At 39.7% G+C, this 17,419-nt stretch overlaps 1 long non-coding RNA gene across 1 annotated transcript; it reads left to right on the top strand.

The window, feature by feature from the left end:
- The first annotated feature begins 15,193 nt into the window (after positions 1 to 15,193).
- Positions 15,194 to 16,220, top strand: LOC138149840 (uncharacterized). The gene is made up of 2 exons (XR_011165432.1): positions 15,194 to 15,509; positions 15,543 to 16,220. It is a non-coding gene; the product is annotated as an uncharacterized lncRNA (long non-coding RNA).
- Positions 16,221 to 17,419: the final 1,199 nt, after the last annotated feature.

Here is a 17,419-nt window from a genome sequence, read left to right as displayed (position 1 = left end):
AGGGCTGCACTCAAGTTGCAGACAAGTTGATTGGGAAGGCACATATACACACATATATGCACATATATGTGTATACGTATGTAGCGCTAGTCCTATAACAAATGCATGAGTTTCTGGGGTGTATAGTTTCTCTAACCTTTAAAAAGGAAAAAAAAATTTTAATGATCCTAGGACCCATGTAGGTCAAGGAGACATCACCCCATGAATCTGGTTTGGGGCCACATACACACATACATTCATACACAAAATAGGATAGTGGTAAATTATTAAACAGTAAATTCTATCAAGTTCTGAGGAGATAAAATAATTAATCTTTACAGATGTTAAGGACTTTAGCTAGGACTCAAAATATGAGAAATTCCATATAGGTAGAAAAAGAATGACATTTCAATCAAGGGGAACAATATATACAAAGGTATGGAGACAATATTACAGTAGTAATTTTTAGAGCAAGAATGAATAGGGAGGCATGATTGAAGCAAGGGATTCCTTTAGGATATGAGAGGGAGGTGGAAATGATTGGGGCTAGATTATAGAGATCTTTGATTAGCAGGCAAAGGAGCATAGAGATAATGCACTAGACTAGGGGTTCTTAACTTGATAGAAGTTGACTTCTGTTTAATTCATTTGTCACTATTATCATCACTATCCTATTTTGTCTGTTTATGTATTTGTGTATGTATGTATTGTGTGTGTGCATGTGTGTATGCATGTGTGTGTGTGTGTGTGTGTGTAGCCCTCAAACCAACTACATGGTGTCTCCTTGTTTGCATGGATCTTGGGATCATTCAGATTTTTGTGTGTGTCATAGATCCCTTTGGTGAACTGTAAAGCCTATGGATCCCCTTTATCTGAATAATATTTAAATAAAATACATAGGATCATATAAGAAACAAATTACATTGAAATAGTTATATATTTATATACACGTATGTGTGTACATGCGTATACATGTACACACATCACACACATATGTGTGTAATTTTTAAACAAACAGCTTTATGAACTCCAGGCTCCTTTAAGCACATTCAGACATCACATAAGAAGTATTTTAGGAAGATTAATACAGTGTTTGTATAAAGAATGAACTAGAATGTGGTGAACCTGAAGACAAGGAAACCAGTTTGGAATGAAGTAAAGGAGGACCTTACCTTAAGTAGTAGCAGTAGAAGGAAGGGATGGTTGGATGGATGGGTGGATGGATGGATAGATGGATGGAGGAATGGATGGATGTATGCAAGAATGCAAGAAAACTGAAGACAGAATGACAGAATGACCATGCTTGGTGATTGTGACTTCCTCACCTTAGTTCCCTATATTTAGGGAACAATACATATATTTAAAGAAATGTTTGAAATTAGGGGACTATGTAATAGGGAGAATCAAGACAGCACTGATAGAATTGGACATCCATTTTGGGGTGACACAGTTTAATTTATAAAGGTGTTGGATTTGAGGTCATGGCAGGACATTTAAATGTAGATATTCAGTAAGTGGAGATATAAAATTTGTGTGGTCAGAATGGAAGATGCAGGTTTATGAGTCATTGGTGTAAAGGACGGAGAACCATCCATAAGTTTAGATGGTTCTCCATGTAACAGTGTAGAGAGGTAGAAGAGAAGAAAGATAAGGACTGAATTTTTGAAGTGTTCACTTTTAGAGCCTGGAAGATAGAAGAGGAGAAGGCAGAAGTTTTCTTCTTTAAGTGCTGATTGCATTCTTTTTTTAAAAGCAATTGGGGTTAAGTAACTTGCTCAAGGTTACACGGCCAGGTGTTTCTGGGTGGGTGCTAAGTGTCTGAGCCTGGGATTCGATCCCCAGGTCATCCCCACGCTGGAGCCGGTGCTCTTACTTGCTGTGCTACCTGGCCGCCCCTGCTGATTGCATTCTTGTATAGCATTGCTTAGAGCTATTCTTTTCAATTTCCATTTGCATTGACAGGTCAGATCCTCATAGGGCAATTGCTACATCTAAGATGCTGGGTCCTGCTCATTAGCTTTCACTGGTGGGCTGCCCATTATCAATTAGAATTGCATTTGGGTTTAGAAAATGGATTTACTGAAAAGTGCAGCAAGAACAAATGTTTGCAAAACAATCCCCCCAAACTACGAGTCCACTCTCCCCTTGCATACAAAAAGTCCCTGGACATAGTGGGCTCAGAATTCAAGTACAGTATTGGCGAGGTGCGTGTGGAGCAAAGGGATGACACCTGTCTTTGTTATGTAGGGACACAGTCCCTGAAACTGTTGCTATCTCAGGTGGCTTTTTTTCATATACATCTGCAGGCACATCCTCTCATCATCTGCTGCGGCTCTGGAGGCCGTTCTGGCCCTTCCCCCTACCCTCTTTCTGGTGAGGTTCCAGAGAAAGGGTAAATGCCAGCTTTTGCTAGATGTGATGACTTTTGGGCTAGGTTACTCTGCAATCTCTCTAGACCTTAAAATGCCCACAAGACCTACTATAGGGCATGTCCATCTCAAGATTGATGCTCGATTACCTGATTCCTCTGGCTATTGCTCATGGATCCAGTGGACTCTTCTACCAACTACAGTGGTCAGTGGAATCTCTAATGGTTCCTCTCTATCTCCTGAACTCACCAGGCCACCTAGATGCATCCACAGCAAAGAAAAAAATTAAATACAAGAGAAATAGAGACATCATGTGTTCACAGACACATGGTAGCCAGGTAAGAGACTGATCCAATGACATGTAAGCTCATAGCAGTATTTGCTTTAATCATTTCCAAGAAGGAAAAGAGAGTGAGTGATCAGCATGTCATCACTTCTGTGTATACACTCAGTTATGGTTTGGCAGCTCCTTAAGGAAAAGGAAATAAGCATTTATTTTAAGTACCTACAATATGCCAGGAGCTATGCTGAATACCTTATAAGTATTATCTTATGTATACCAACAACTCTGTGCAGTAAGTGAAGCAAATAGAGATGAATGACTTGCCTAGAGTGACCCAACTAAAAAGTGTCAGACGCAGATTTGAACTTGAGCCTTCCTGATTCCAGGTTCAGCACTGGGTCATCTATTCACCTTCTCAAGCCATATAAAAGTTCTTTTTAGTTCTGCAGCCAATTAGAAGAGTTTTTAAAAACTTATCATTAAATACCAATTCATTAGTCATGCATGGCTGGAAACACATTTCAAAAATTTTGAATGTTGTATTCCAAATAAGTCAGGGAATATCTGAACATGCTCTGTTTAACCCACTAGGAAGGGCAAATACTTGAAAATAGGTCTCAAATTGCCCAGTTCTTCTCTGCTTCCTATACCCCTTCACTCCCTGCTACATTTGCATTTCATATAGCATTATTTCTGGGAATTTGTCTCTGATCACAATATCTACTAAGGGCTCTAAACTTTTAAACTTGTAACATGAAAATTTTAAATCAAATGCTGAAAAAAATTTTAATTTCAAAATTCTACTCTCTAGATTCTAATTTGAAATTATTAAACTAAAAAATATTAAAAAATAGAAATTATAATTGAATTAACTTATAACTATGTAGATAATTTATTTTATTACTTGTGCCTACTACTAACATCAATTGAATGGTGATAAAAGGTAATTCAAATTCTAGGTGAAAGTCAGTCTTCTAAGGTCATAGCATTTTACAGGATTGCATGTACTTAAGGAGTCTTTGAAGTATTTCCACACTCAAAATCTGAGATGACAAAATTTGGAGAATTTTTGCCCTTTCTTATTTCTAAGAATCTAAGAACATTTGCATTTACACAGAAAGTGAAATGTTCTATTCAGCTTGGGTCTCTTCAGCAAGAATCCTCTATTAGAAAGTCCTCTATTTCATTGAACAAAATTGTTATGTCTTATTATCTGTGGGACATTAAATTATTCAAATTAATTAAAATTTCAAATTTCATTTGATTTCTGCATCAAATATGTGTAAATTCATGGTACACTGAAAAGTGTTTAGAGTTTCAATGGTTCATGGATGGATTCTGGGTTTGGCAGTCTCCAAGGCAGTAAAACAATCAAATACTTGTGTGTATGTATATTTTATGTATATATTACACATTCATGTGTGTGTAGGTATATAGGTTTCTCTCAATTTCTATACAACCCATGTGTGTGAAAGAATGTTTCAGAACTTAATCTCTGATTGATTCCATAAGCAATAAGTCATGAAGAGGGAACATTATACAATTCTGTAAGTCTTAAAAAAAACTCTATTCAACACATTCATTACCAGACATTTCTAGTGACCTGAGAAGAGGCATGCTACCTAACTCCTCACCAAAATTTTTATGAATTTGAGGTACAAAAGGGAATAGAATTTTTTTGAACATGGCCAACAAATCTTCTTATCTAGGAGGGGGAAGGTAAGAAGAAAAGAGCAGGTTTTGGTAATTAAAAAGGAAACTGAAGGAAAAAATTAAGAACTAGCCACAGACAAGCCTCCATTAATTTTATTAGTACAGTATGAATGCATTTGTCACAGAAATCACGCTGATACTTCATTGTAACATGGTGGTTCCCCTGTTTTATATCATTGGGGTATAAGCACTGTCAAGTGCTACCATGATGGAAGAAAATTCGAGAATACAGTGAATCTTCTTTCTAAGGACTAGCCTAATCACAGACACTTCTGACCTAATAGGAATTTTAAAAAATTTTCTTTAATAAATCTGAGTGTTCAGTATTCATTTTCACAAGATTCTGAGGTCTGAATTTTATCCCTATTCCTCCCCTCCCACCCTAAAATTGAGTGCATTCTGATTACCCCTTACTCCAATCTGCCCTCCCATCTATCATGCCCCCCCCACACCCTTATCCTCTTCCCCCTTATTTTCCTGAAGGGCAAGATAGATTTCTCTATTCCATTTCCTCTATTTCTCACTTCCCAGTGCCATTTAAAAATATTTTACATTTGCTTTAAAACGTTGAGTTCCAAATTCTTTCCCTTTTTCCCTCCCCACCCACCCTCATTGAGAAGGCAAGCAATTCAGTATAGGTTATACACATGTAGTTATGCAAAACACTTCCATAATAGCCATGTGGTGAAAAATTATATTTCCTTCCATCCTATCCCACCCCACACTTAATTGAATTTTCTCCTTTGACCCTGTCCCTGTTGAAAAAAAGTGTTGGCTTTGCATTACTCCCTCTTCCAATCTGCTCTCCCTTCTGTCTTTCCCCCTTTTATTTCCTTCCCACCTTACTCTCCTGTAGGGTAAGTTACCCAGTTGAGTGTGTATATTATTCCCTCCTTAAATCAAATCTGATGAGAGTAAGGTTCACTCATTCCCTCTCAGCTCTCCCCACATTCCCTAAATTGTGAAACTGTTTTTCTGGCCTCTTTTTCCTGAGAAATTTTACCCCATTCACCCTCCCTTTCTCCTACCAATGTATTCCTCTCTCAACCCTTAAATTTATTTTTACACACCATAACTTCATATTGAACTCATTCTTTCCCATCTGTCTATCTATCTGTCTGTCTCACTATTTATCTATCATCTATCATCTATCTATCTATCTATCTATCTATCTATCTATCTATCTATCTATCTATCTATCTATCTATCTATCTATCTATCTATCTATCTACGTGTCTGTCTGTCTGTCTTTCTGTTTGTCTCTTTGTCTCTCATACCATTTTCCTCCAGCTACCCTAATACTTAGAAAAGCCTCATGAGTCACAAGTATGATCTTTCTGTGTAGGAATATAAACAGTTGCATTTTAAGAAGTTGCTTATGTTTTGTCTTTCGTGTTTACCTTTTCATCCTGAGTGTTGTTTTTGAAAGGGAAATGTTCTATTCAGCATTGGTCTTTTCAGCAAGAATCCTCTATGAGAAAGTCCTCTATTTCAATGAACACAATTATTCCCCCTGAAGTATTAGGCTCAGTTTTGCTGTGTAGGTGATTCTTGGTTTTCATCCTAGGTCCTCTGATCTCCAGAGTAACCTATTCCCAGCCCTTTGATCCCTTAATTAAAGCTGCTAGGTCTTGAGTTATTTGGGTTCCATTTTCACAATCCTGGAATTGTTTCTTTTTGGCTGCTTGCATTATTTTCCCCTCACGTGGGACCTCTGGAATTTGGCTACAATATTCCTAGGAGTTTTCCTTTTGGGATCTCTTTCAAGAATACTAAAAACAGGGGCGGCCAGGTAGCACAGCAAGTAAGAGCACCGGCTCCAGTGTTGAGAAGACCTGGAGATCGAATCCCAGGCTCAGACACTCAGCACCCACCCAAAAACACCTGGCTGTGTAACCTTGAGCAAGTTACTTAACCCCAATTGCTTAGGGGCGGCCAGGTGGCTCAGCGAGTAAGAGCATCGGCTCCAGTGTTGGGACGACCTGGAGATTGAATCCCGGGCTCAGACACTCACCACCACACCCAATTCTAAGGGTTGAAGGATTAATGAAAGAATGAATATTATAATGAGAGGTGGTCTTATTCTAATGAGGGTGTGGGAGACTGGATTTTGTTCCCTCAGTCTTGGACAAAGGAACTTATCTCTAAGCAGACCACCATCTAGGGCAATCTAGACAAAGGGGGTTATCTTTTACTCAAGCATATCTGACTAGAAAACAATGGGCCAGAATACCCCTAAACTAGAATCTCTTTATCTTTTGATCACATCTGAGCTTTCCCATCTGGCTAAGGCCCAAAGCCCAAGATTTCATCTCATCAGCAGCCAGGCCTTTCAGACAAACACAGCTTTGACCTAATCTCCAAATGAGGAAAGAGGAAGGGAAAAAATCCTGCATTTTCCCACTCTTAACTATTGGTTATTTCATAATCATTACTTTCAATATTAAAGTATTATGTGAAAATTATTGCTAATTAGCCTTGGATACCAAAAATGACATAATCTGGGATGGAGTGGACTCTAAAGTGGAGGGCATGCTACTGCAGAAGCTGTGGCATGACCATAAGGTGCATTTGAATAGGGAACCACTGTAGTTCACTGAGTACAAGAATGACATAATAAGACCTGCACTTTAAGAAAAATCACTTTGGCAGATTTGTTGATACTTTATTCGTAGAGAGGGCAAAGACAAGTTAGTGAGAGAAAAAGTAGTCATTTTGATAGTCTAGATGTTTAGAATAGACAGAATTAGAAGAAAAAGATTGGGGGGGGGGAGATTGGAGAGGGCAGGGAGCCATAATATGATTTACCCCAAATTGGAAGGGTAGAGTGTGGGAAAATGGAGGCAGGTAGGAACACAGAGGTTACCAACCTATGTGACTAGAACAAGGATGGTGCCTTTCATAGTAATAAAGAATTTGGGAAGGTGGGAATCTTTAAAGAGAAAGATAATGAAGTTAGATCTTTGATGCAATTCATAACATAACCATGCTGTTGATCCTGTGGAACTCATTCTGACCCCCTGAAATTAAAATGGATCACTACATAAGGCTGTTACTCAGTAGCATTACCTCCAGAGGACAGAGTCCAGTAATGGGCACAGCCCCCAAATTATGTAAGAGACCAGGGTGTGGCTCTATTAAGGAAGGGAAATCAAGTGATAGGATTTTGCATGGACAACTGCTTCAAGTGCCTGGATGGAGGCTAGATTGTAAAAAACTTGAGAGTTCAATGCCATATAAAGAAGGTCATTGGTGGGTGGGAGTGCAATCAAGCTTTGTTGAGCAATAAATAGTGAAGACAGTGGGATCCTTGTGATGGCAACACACCCATATTAGCTCTAGTAGAGAAGGTGGCATTCACATTGCCGTTCTACTGTTTCATTCATCTCTGGAAATATGTATTTTATTCTTTTGAGATGATATCCAGCCTTTTTACTTAAGGTTTGCATACTGTTTTTCACATATTCATTTGATTCTCATAAGAAATCTGTTGGTAGGTACTATTCTCATCCTCTACTTACACATGAGGAAACTGAAGCTGAAAAAATTTGCCCATAATGATATATCTAGTAAGTTACTGAGGCTAGATTTTAATTCAGTTCCTTAGGATCCAAGTTCACAACTTTATAATTTTCTGTCAATTCCATCAATCATCCACTAAACAATCTCATGTAAGAAATAGAGTGGCTTGTGTCGTATTTCTCTTTTTAAAGAAACTATAATACCTACATAAACATATTTTAGAATCACAGATTAAGAGGATTCAGAAAGAACCCAGACATGATCTAATTGTCCCACAGATAATAAAACAGAGACCCAGAGAAAATATGTGATTTGGCCAAACTTCCACACCTAGATTTGAAAAGAGAGACACCATCTCTGTAATCACAATCCTCCAATGTCCTTCCCATTATGTGATGAAATCTTAAAATGTACAAGAATTACGGGCATCTTTTTGTCTCTGTGTCATCTGGTGAATGAAAGAGAAGCTTCTTTGAACAGTCATTTCCCTTTGCTCGACCTTAACATCAATTTGAGAGTTGTTTATTTTCCCAACCAGTATTGTTGTCAGTTGTGATAGCTTCTATCCCCTTCAGAAGTTAGCTTTCTATTGGGAATGACTTTCTTTCCTTTGTAAAGAAAGTTCTTTGCATTCCTATAAGTTTGTTTTGTCAGCCTCTTTAGTTCTTCTTCCTGGAAAATGATTTCTATCTATTACATATCTTTAAATGAAGGCTGTATCTTTCTATGCCTTAGCATGGAAAACAAGGATGCTGCATCTGCTTTTCCAATATTACAGGAGAATCAATGGAAGAAACCAAAGTCCATGGTATCTCTCCCTTTAACAGAAAATGCTTTAAACTGATATTGCATATCCATTTCACAGTGTTTTAGCTACTAAATACAAGTAAATAATGAAATCCCAGGATCAAGTGAATGAGGAAGGGAACGTTTGCAATTGAAAGGGGCAATGTTAGTAATCTGACATCAAACTGCAGAAAGAAGCCTTCAAAATTAATCACAGCCCACCTTTCCATCCCCCTACACCCTCCATATCTCCCCACGCGGCTCCCCACCCCCACCCCACCGGCCTCAGGTGTCTCGGGGCGCCCGTTCCAGCCAATCCCGCGCAGCGGAACGGGCTACTCAACAAAGGCTCTTGTGCGGCCGTGGGACAGTTAGTTGGTGCCAAGGTTGGAGGAGAGGCGGTGGAGGCCGAGGAGAGCGCTAGCTGAGACCTGTGCCTGAGAACAGACATGGAGAGCCGGCGTCTGACCCGGGGGCCCTTCCGGCCCACCCACCTGTGCAGTCTGGACGATGACCTCAAGCTCTCCACATGTCCCACAGCTGCTCATCCTGAGACGGGGCCCGGCAAGCCTGCGGACTCGAGGAAAGACAGCGCTGAGAACCCTGGCAGAAAGAGAAGAAGGTTCTTCCACTTCCCAACGTTTTCAGCTAAGCTGTCCCAATTCCTGAGGAGCCTCTCCCTCTCACCTGACCGTCCCCACCTGGGGGTGTATCACCCCTTATGAAGAAGACGGGCTTCCTAATGTGGACATAATGTGACTGCATGGGAAATTGGGGTGAAAATCATTATGTTTTGGCAATGGTTTAATATTTATTATTATTTTTTCTATTACTATTCTATTATTGTTTTTATGTCATTATATGTATATTTCATATGAAATTGATTATTCTGTTCATTGCTATATTTAACTACCTTTGTACATACTTAAGTAAACCTCAAAATTTAATTAAAATTTCAAATTTCATTTGATTTCTGCATCAAATATGTGTAAATTCACGGTACAGTGAAAAGTGTTTAGAGTTTCAATGGTTCATGGACGGATTCTGGGTTTGGCAGTCTCCAAGGCAGTAAAACAATCAAATACTTGTGTGTATGTATATTTTATGTATATATTACACATTCATGTGTGTGTAGGTATATATGTTCCTCTCAATTACTGTACAACACATGTGTGTGAAAGAATGTTTCAGAACTTAATCTCTGATTGATTCCATAAGCAATAAGTCATGAAGAGGGAACATTATACAATTCTGTAAGTCTTAAAAAAAACTCTATTCAACACATTCATTTCCAGACATTTCTAGTGACCTGAGAAGAGGCATGCTACCTAACTCCTCACCAAAATTTTTATGAATTTGAGGTACAAAAGGGAATAGAATTTTTTTGAACATGGCCAACAAATCTTCTTATCTAGGAGGGGGATGGTAAGAAGGAAAGAGTAGGTTTTGGTAATTAAAAAGGAAACTGAAGGCAAAAATTAAGAACCAGCCACAGACAGACAAGCCTCCATTAATTTTATTAGTACAGTATGAATGCATTTGTCACAGAAATCACGCTGATACTTCATTGTAACATGGTGGTTCCCCTGTTTTATATCAGTGGGGTATAAGCACTGTCAAGTGCTACCATGATGGAAGAAAATTCTGAGAATACAGTGAATCTTTTTTCTAAGGACTAGCCTAATCACAGACACTTCTGACCTAAAAGCGTTTTTTAAGAATTTTCTTTAAAAAATCTTAGTGTTCAGTATTCATTTTCACAAGATTCTGAGTTCTGAATTTTATCCTTATCCTTCCCCTCCCACCCTATCTCAGAAATCTCAGAATGTACTAGAATTACGGGCATCTTTCTAGAGAGATTCCCTATGATAAATATCATGCAACCTTTTCTTCATGATCACAAATTTGGGTCATCGTCATCATCATCATGTTTTTCTCTTCTTCCTCATTCTTTCCTTTCTCTCTCTCTTTTTCTCTCTGTCATCTGTTGAGTGAAAGAGAAGCTTCTTTGAACAGTCATTTCCCTTTGCTCATCATTAACATCAATTTGAGAGTTGTTGATTTTCCCCAACCAGTACTGTTCTCAGTTGTGATAGCTTCTATCCCCTTCAGAATTTATCTTTGTATGGAGAATGAATAATTCTTTCCTTTTTAAAGAAACTTCTTTCCATTCCTCCAAGTTTGTTTTGTCAGCGTCTTTAGTCCTTCTTCCTGGAAAATGATTTCTATTCAAAATTAATTTAAAATTCAAAATTAATCTCAGCCCACCTTTCCATCCCCCACATCCCCACCTCCACCCCACCAGACTATCTATCCCTTTTACATAAAATGCTTTAAACTGATGTTGCATATCTTTTTCACAGTGTTTTTCCTACTAAATGCAAGTAAATAATTAAATCCCTGGATCAAGTGAATGAAGAAGGGAATGCTTTGAATTGAAAGGGGCAATGTTAATAATCTGACTTAAAATTCCAGAAAGAAGACTTCAAAGTTAATCTCATCCCACCTTTCCATCCCCCCACATCCCTCATATCTCTTAACTCGGCTCCCCACCCCCACCCCACCGCCCTAAGTTGCTTCGGTGTGCCTGTTCTGTAAATATATATACACACATTCACATATGTATTCATATACCCATATAACCTCCGATACACACACACACACATACATATATTTCTATTCCTTTCAAGTGTTTTCATAGTGAGAAAAGTTTCATCAGTTACAATTATCATTTTTCCACATAGGAATGTAAATAGTTCAACTTTGATAAGTTCCTTATGATTTCTTTTCCCTGTTTACCTTCTCATGCTTCTCTTACTTCTTGCATCTGAATGTCAAATTTTCTATTCAACTCTGGTTTTTTTCATCAAGAATGCTAGAAAGTCCTCTATTCCACTGAATGACCATATTTTCCCCTGAAACATGAAACTCAGTTTTGCTGGGTCGGTGATTCTTGCTTTTAATCCCAGCTCCTTTGCCCTCTGGAATATCATATTCCAAGCCCTTCGATCCCTCAGTGTAGAAGCTGCCAGATCCTGAATCATCCTGATTGTGTTTCTACAATATTCAAATTGTTTCTTCCTGGATACTTTTAATATTCTCACCTTGATCTGGGAATTTCAGAATCTGGCTAAAAAATTCCTAGAAGTTTTCTTTTGGGGATGTTTTTCAGGGGGTGATAGGTGGATTCTTTCAATCTCTATTTTGCCCTCTGGTCCTAAAATATCAGGGTAGTTTTCCTTGAGAATTTCTTGGAGAATGATTTCTAGGTTCTTTCTTTGATCATGGCTTTCAAGTAGTCCAATAACTTTTAAATTATCTCTCCTGCATTTATTATCCAGGTCAGTGGTTTTTCCAATGAGATATTTCACATTGCCTTCTATTCTTTCATTTGTTTGGATCTGTTTATCAGCATTTTGATTTCCCATAAAGTCATTAGCTTCCATTTGCTCTAATCTCATTTTGAAGGAATGATTCTCCTCAGTGAGCATTTGAGATTCTTTTTCCATTTGGCAAATTCAGCTTTTTAAGGCATTCTTCTCCTCATTGTCTTTTTGAGCCTCTTTTGCCATTTGAGTTGGTCTATTTTTTAAGGTGTTATTTTCCTCAGTCAGGCTGTTGATTCTCATTTCATAATTTTGTTGCATCATTCTCATTTTTCTTCCCAATTTTTCCTCCACTTCTCTTATCTGCTTCTTAAAGTCCTCTATGGCCTGTAACCAGCTCATATTTTCCTTTGAAGCTTTTGGTGCAGGAGTTCTGACTTCACTGTCTTCCTCCTGTTCCATGCTTTGATCCTTTTTGCCCTTAAAATAGGAATTTAATGTTGGATTTTTCTGTTTTCTTTGCTTCCTTTGCCTGGTCATGTTGCCACTCAATTACTTGACTTTTGGGCTTTTTGACACAGTAGGACTCTGCTACCAGATAGGGGAGCTTCATACCAAATGCTGGGGTTTTCTCAGCTGCTGGAGGTATTAGTTGGGTGCTCTCTCTGAAGACTCCACATGCTCTGGCAGACTGCTCATGCACCCCTGGACCTCCACCCTAGCCTGCAATCCAGGTCCAAGCAAGTTAAAGCAAGGGTGATTACCCCTCAGACTGGGGGCTTGGACCCCTACACTCTGCAAGCCAGGAGCTGAAACTGCCATGTGGCTACAGCTGCCCTGCAGCCCTCGGCAGCTTCTCATCCCAGGGGCAAATGCCAATGAACTCTCAACTACTGTGTCCCAAAGTCCACACTGCACTGATCTCTCACTTTGCCCTTAGCATCTATGTGTTGATAATTTTGGACCACCAGAGCTACTGGTGATCTGGATTCCCTCCAGCTGTTGGTTGATCAGGCCAGCCTTGGGGCTAAAACCTTGGTGTGGGGCTGGACTCGGCTCCCAGAGCGCTGTGTTGGCCGATTCCTGCTGGCCTGCCAGGCTTTCCTCGGCAGGAGGTTAGCTTATCGGCATCATTTTGTGGCTTCTGTACCTCCAGAGTTTGTTCAGAGTCCCCTTTTACATGGATTGGAGGTAGTGAGAGCCGGTGCCACACGGAAGTCCTGTTTCTACTCCGCCATCTTGACTCAGCCTCCCCCCCGCCCCCCGCCTACTCCCCCACAAAGCTGTTATTTGAAGCTTGGAATTGGGTAATTTTTTTTTCTTTTTAAAATTTGCTTTCTCTTATTCTATAATCATCATAATTGATTTGAAAAACCTGCTGATTTATGAGAATACTACTTGAAGAATATGAAGGAATTTCTGTCCAAGTTATATGAAGGAATTATAGTCCAAATTGCTTGGCCTTTTTAAGTATTAAGCATTAAAAATAACATTTGAAAATATCATAATTGACTTTAATTCCAGCATTACTTTATAGATATTTTGTGAACTTTAAGCATAGCCCTGGGAGTTTTATATTGACTTAGTCACAAATTGCTATGAGTAACCCACAAAAAGTAGAAATTATGCCCAGTTGTTCTAAAGAATAGAAAAATAGAAAGTTTGAGAGTCAAGAAGAAAAAAAAATAGTAAAATGCAAAACTGAGGTAAGCTGAAATACATAATTTAAGTTTAACATAATGTGTTTGCTGCCAATTTTTATACGATTGCAGGCATTCATGGGATTTGAAAGCTGAATTCCCAAGTCCCTCTTCCATTATTATTTGGCCTCTCTCTCCTTTCAAAAAACAAAACAAAACAAACTATCTCACTTTCCTCTTACTTTTCCAACTGTTTGGTGTGGGTTTCAAAATTTTCCAGTCTACAATAAAAGAAACTGAGGCAGATCTCTGAACCAATGGCACTTTATTAAAGGGTCCATGCCCCACTTCTAATGAAGCAGACCTCAGATCTTCCTCCCAATCTGAGATGCTCCCTTCCTGTAGGCCCCTATAGGTCTTATGGTTTTATACCTAGACAAAGCAAACTAAAAATGCAGAGTTGCATCAGTTGATAGACCTTGCCCTTGACCCTCTAGAAGCATCCACAAAAAATTCAGAATCCCATTGGTTGACAAAGGAGTAGGTGAGCAGACCTTGACAGACCTATCTTATCTTTTCAGGAGGTCCTACTGAGCCAGTGAGTAGACTCATGGCTGGGCTGATAAACAAATATCAAAACATCTAGATCAATCAATGGGCTGGTAGAGAGCCAGGCCACAGGCTGATGAACAGGATCATTTATTGGCCAAATGTTCATGGCCATCTCCCCACGTTGGGCAATAGAGGTATGATGAGGCATAGAGGAACAACAAAAATAACTTGGGGACTGTCCATGTCTTTGGGTCTCCTCTGTTACACTGGTCTTGGTCAATGTAATAAGGAAAAATAAGGGTAGAGGCCATCTCGTTAGCTTCTTATGATTAAAGTGAACTTATAGTTCACTGTTCACAGCTGGAGGGACTAATATACAGAACTTATAATCACAACCCCAGTGGAATCATAGCAAGCTGATTAGTGCTGCTTGGAATAACATAGGTGTCTAATCAATGGTTTATCATATTGGTTCACCTTTTTATTCTATGCTCCCCTGTATGTTGTATACTTCCTTTCATTGTCCACCTGAGTCTGAGCAATGTCGACTACATTGAGAGGATGATCTTAAATGTCTGGAAACACTTCCCTCAAATAACCAGATGTGGTTGGTTACCTAGATCTCAGGTTCTCCAAGAGCTCACACCTCAAAAACTAGAGTTCACAAGGCCCTACCTATGTAATTACTCTTTATAACATATATTTAGCTCAAAGCAAAGGCAATCAATGAAAGGGAATAGTGAGAAAAATAGCAACAAAACATTTCCCATAAACCTTGAGCTTACTTTCTTCCCCTTTCAGAGGTATGCTAGAGTCTGGCAATTATTAAATTTTAGTGTGATAATTTTCACCTCAGAGGGCTGTGATAGTAATGGCAATTAAAGATTCCCCTGTATTGGCTTGGTTTTCAAATTGATTGTGTTAAAACCCAGAGTTTGTTAATCCCACCTGTGGGATGGGCTTCTTGATGTGAAAAGAAAGTCCTGAATTGGGAGGAGCTGGTGACCTAGATTTGGAGAGACACTGGAGAGAGGCAGAAGATCTTTTTTTGGAAGCAGCACCTCGTGGAGAGAGAGAGAGACTAAGAGGATTGCTGGTGGCTGCTTTGAATTGCCCTGGACTTTTGAGACCTGCCCCCTGAGCTGCCAAGGACTGAGGAGACATGGCTGTTTTGCTGGTACTTTGTCTGTCTGTTTTGATGTTATTTTGCCAGATTTGTCCACTGGTGAAAGACTGTCCTGTTGAAGAAGTCCTGGAACCTGGCATTTGGTTAAGAAGGCCTGAGACTGTCCTGCAGACAGAGAGTGAATACTGTCCACTGGTGAGGGACAGTACTGTTGTTGCAGGGGTCTGGAGACTGTCCTGCAGACAGAATGAATACTGTCCACTGGTGAGGGACAGTACTGTTGTTGCAGGGGTCTGGGAGCCTTTCTGTTGGTTCAGAAGCCCTGAAGAAGGATTTTCTTGTTGTATGTGTACAGAAATCCTGGGAGAGGGCTTTGCTAATGTGTTCAGGGGTTCTAGGACTGTTCTACAGACAGAGGATAAATTCATGAAGGGACTGGCAATGTATCTTATGGCCTTGCTAAGCCTTGTCTCTCCAGGAACTAAGATTGCTGAGAACTTGCCTCGTGTCAAGATGAAGAAAAGACCTCCATTTGGGTATTAAGTGCTGTGTTTAAACTTGATGTAACTCTGGGGTAGATTCAATTGTGATCCAGGGGTGGGGAACTTTTGACCTTTTTGTGTTCTATGGTTGAGCAAATGAATGTATTTTACTTATGTTTGGAAACTAATCTCCATTTGAGAAGAGGGGCTTTGTGGTGGACTTAATTAAGGTATAGCCTAGGGGTGGAGAAGTATTTGGAACAGAGACTTTGTAATTGATTGAATGATTGGAAGGTCCTGGGGTGGGGTAGTACTTGGAGATTATTTAATCACACTTAGTAAATACTGTATTTTGAATGATGTCATGTTTTTATCTTCTCTGTTCTGGGTTTGTTACTGAATAAAATAGAGAGCACCTATGCTGGTATTTTGAACCTGGGAAGTTGCCTTCTTTTGGCATTACATTACAAGGGCAGAGCCAAGATGGCAGAGTAGAAACAGGCAGCTCCTGCTCCCACCTCCTCCAATATATGTAAAAAATGACTCTAAATAAACTTTAGAGCAATAGAACCCACAATGTGACAGAGAGAAACAAATCTCCTGCTGAAGGAAGCTCAGCAGGCAGGAAGGAAGGGTCCATTGAAGCATGTTGGGAGCCAATAGTAGTCTGCCTGAGTTGGCTTTGGGGGTTTTAGCCCCAGAGCAGCCCCTATGAGTGGCAGCTAGAGCAGACTTCATGACAGTAAATCACCAGCAGCTGTAGTGGTTTCCAGACTTCTCAATCCACAAATGCCAAAGACAAAGTAAAAGGTCAATGTGGAACTTGGTTGGTCCAGGGAAGGATAGAAGAGTGTGGTCTGGCTGCTACCCCTGGAGTGAGAGTGTAGTGGCTACAGCCACTTCCGTGTGGCTGCTTCTAGAGCTCCTGTCCTGCAAACTGTAGGGGGACCAAGTGACCATTCAGAGGCTAAGCACTCTTGCTTGGATCTATATTGTGGCCTTGGGTGGTGGTCGTGGGGTGTATGACCAATAAGCCAGAGCATGTAGGGGCTGTAAGGATGGCACCCATATAATAGCTTCAGCAGCTGCAAAACCCCCAGGGATTTGGGACATAGCTCTCTCCATTCTGGAAGCAGAGTTCTATGATGGCCAAGAGCTGAAAAGTCAAGCAATTGGCTGCCAATATGAGCAAGCTGAGGAAGCACAAACAAACCATAGAATCCTTTTTGGAGGACATAAAGGATCAAGGCATGGAGTGAGAGGAAGACATCTAAGTCAGTAGCCCTGCATCAAAAGCCTCCAAGAAAAATATGAATTCATTACAGGCCATGGAAGAACTCAAGAAGGATTTTGACAATCAAGTAAGAGAAGTGGAGGAAAAATTGGGAAGAGAAATGAGAATGATAAAGAAAATCATGAAAAGTGAGTCAACAGCCCTCTAAAGGAGACCCAAAAATACACTGAAGAAAATAACACCTTAAAAATAGACTAACTCAAATGGCAAAAGAGGCCCAAAGAGCCAATGAGGAGAAGAATGCTTTAAAAAGCCAAATTTTCCAGATGGAAAAGGAATTTCAAAAAGTCATTGAAGAGACTAACTCCTTCAAAATTAGATTGGAGCAATTGGAAGCTGATCATTTT

The sequence above is a fragment of the Petaurus breviceps genome, unplaced genomic scaffold (assembly GCF_028583685.1).
Source record: "Petaurus breviceps papuanus isolate PSGF00001 unplaced genomic scaffold, PetGlider_PUasm1.0 90849, whole genome shotgun sequence".
Classification (NCBI taxonomy): Eukaryota; Metazoa; Chordata; class Mammalia; order Diprotodontia; family Petauridae; genus Petaurus; species Petaurus breviceps.
Note: the sequence above shows the minus strand (reverse complement) of the source record. Positions and strands in the feature narration are given on the sequence as shown.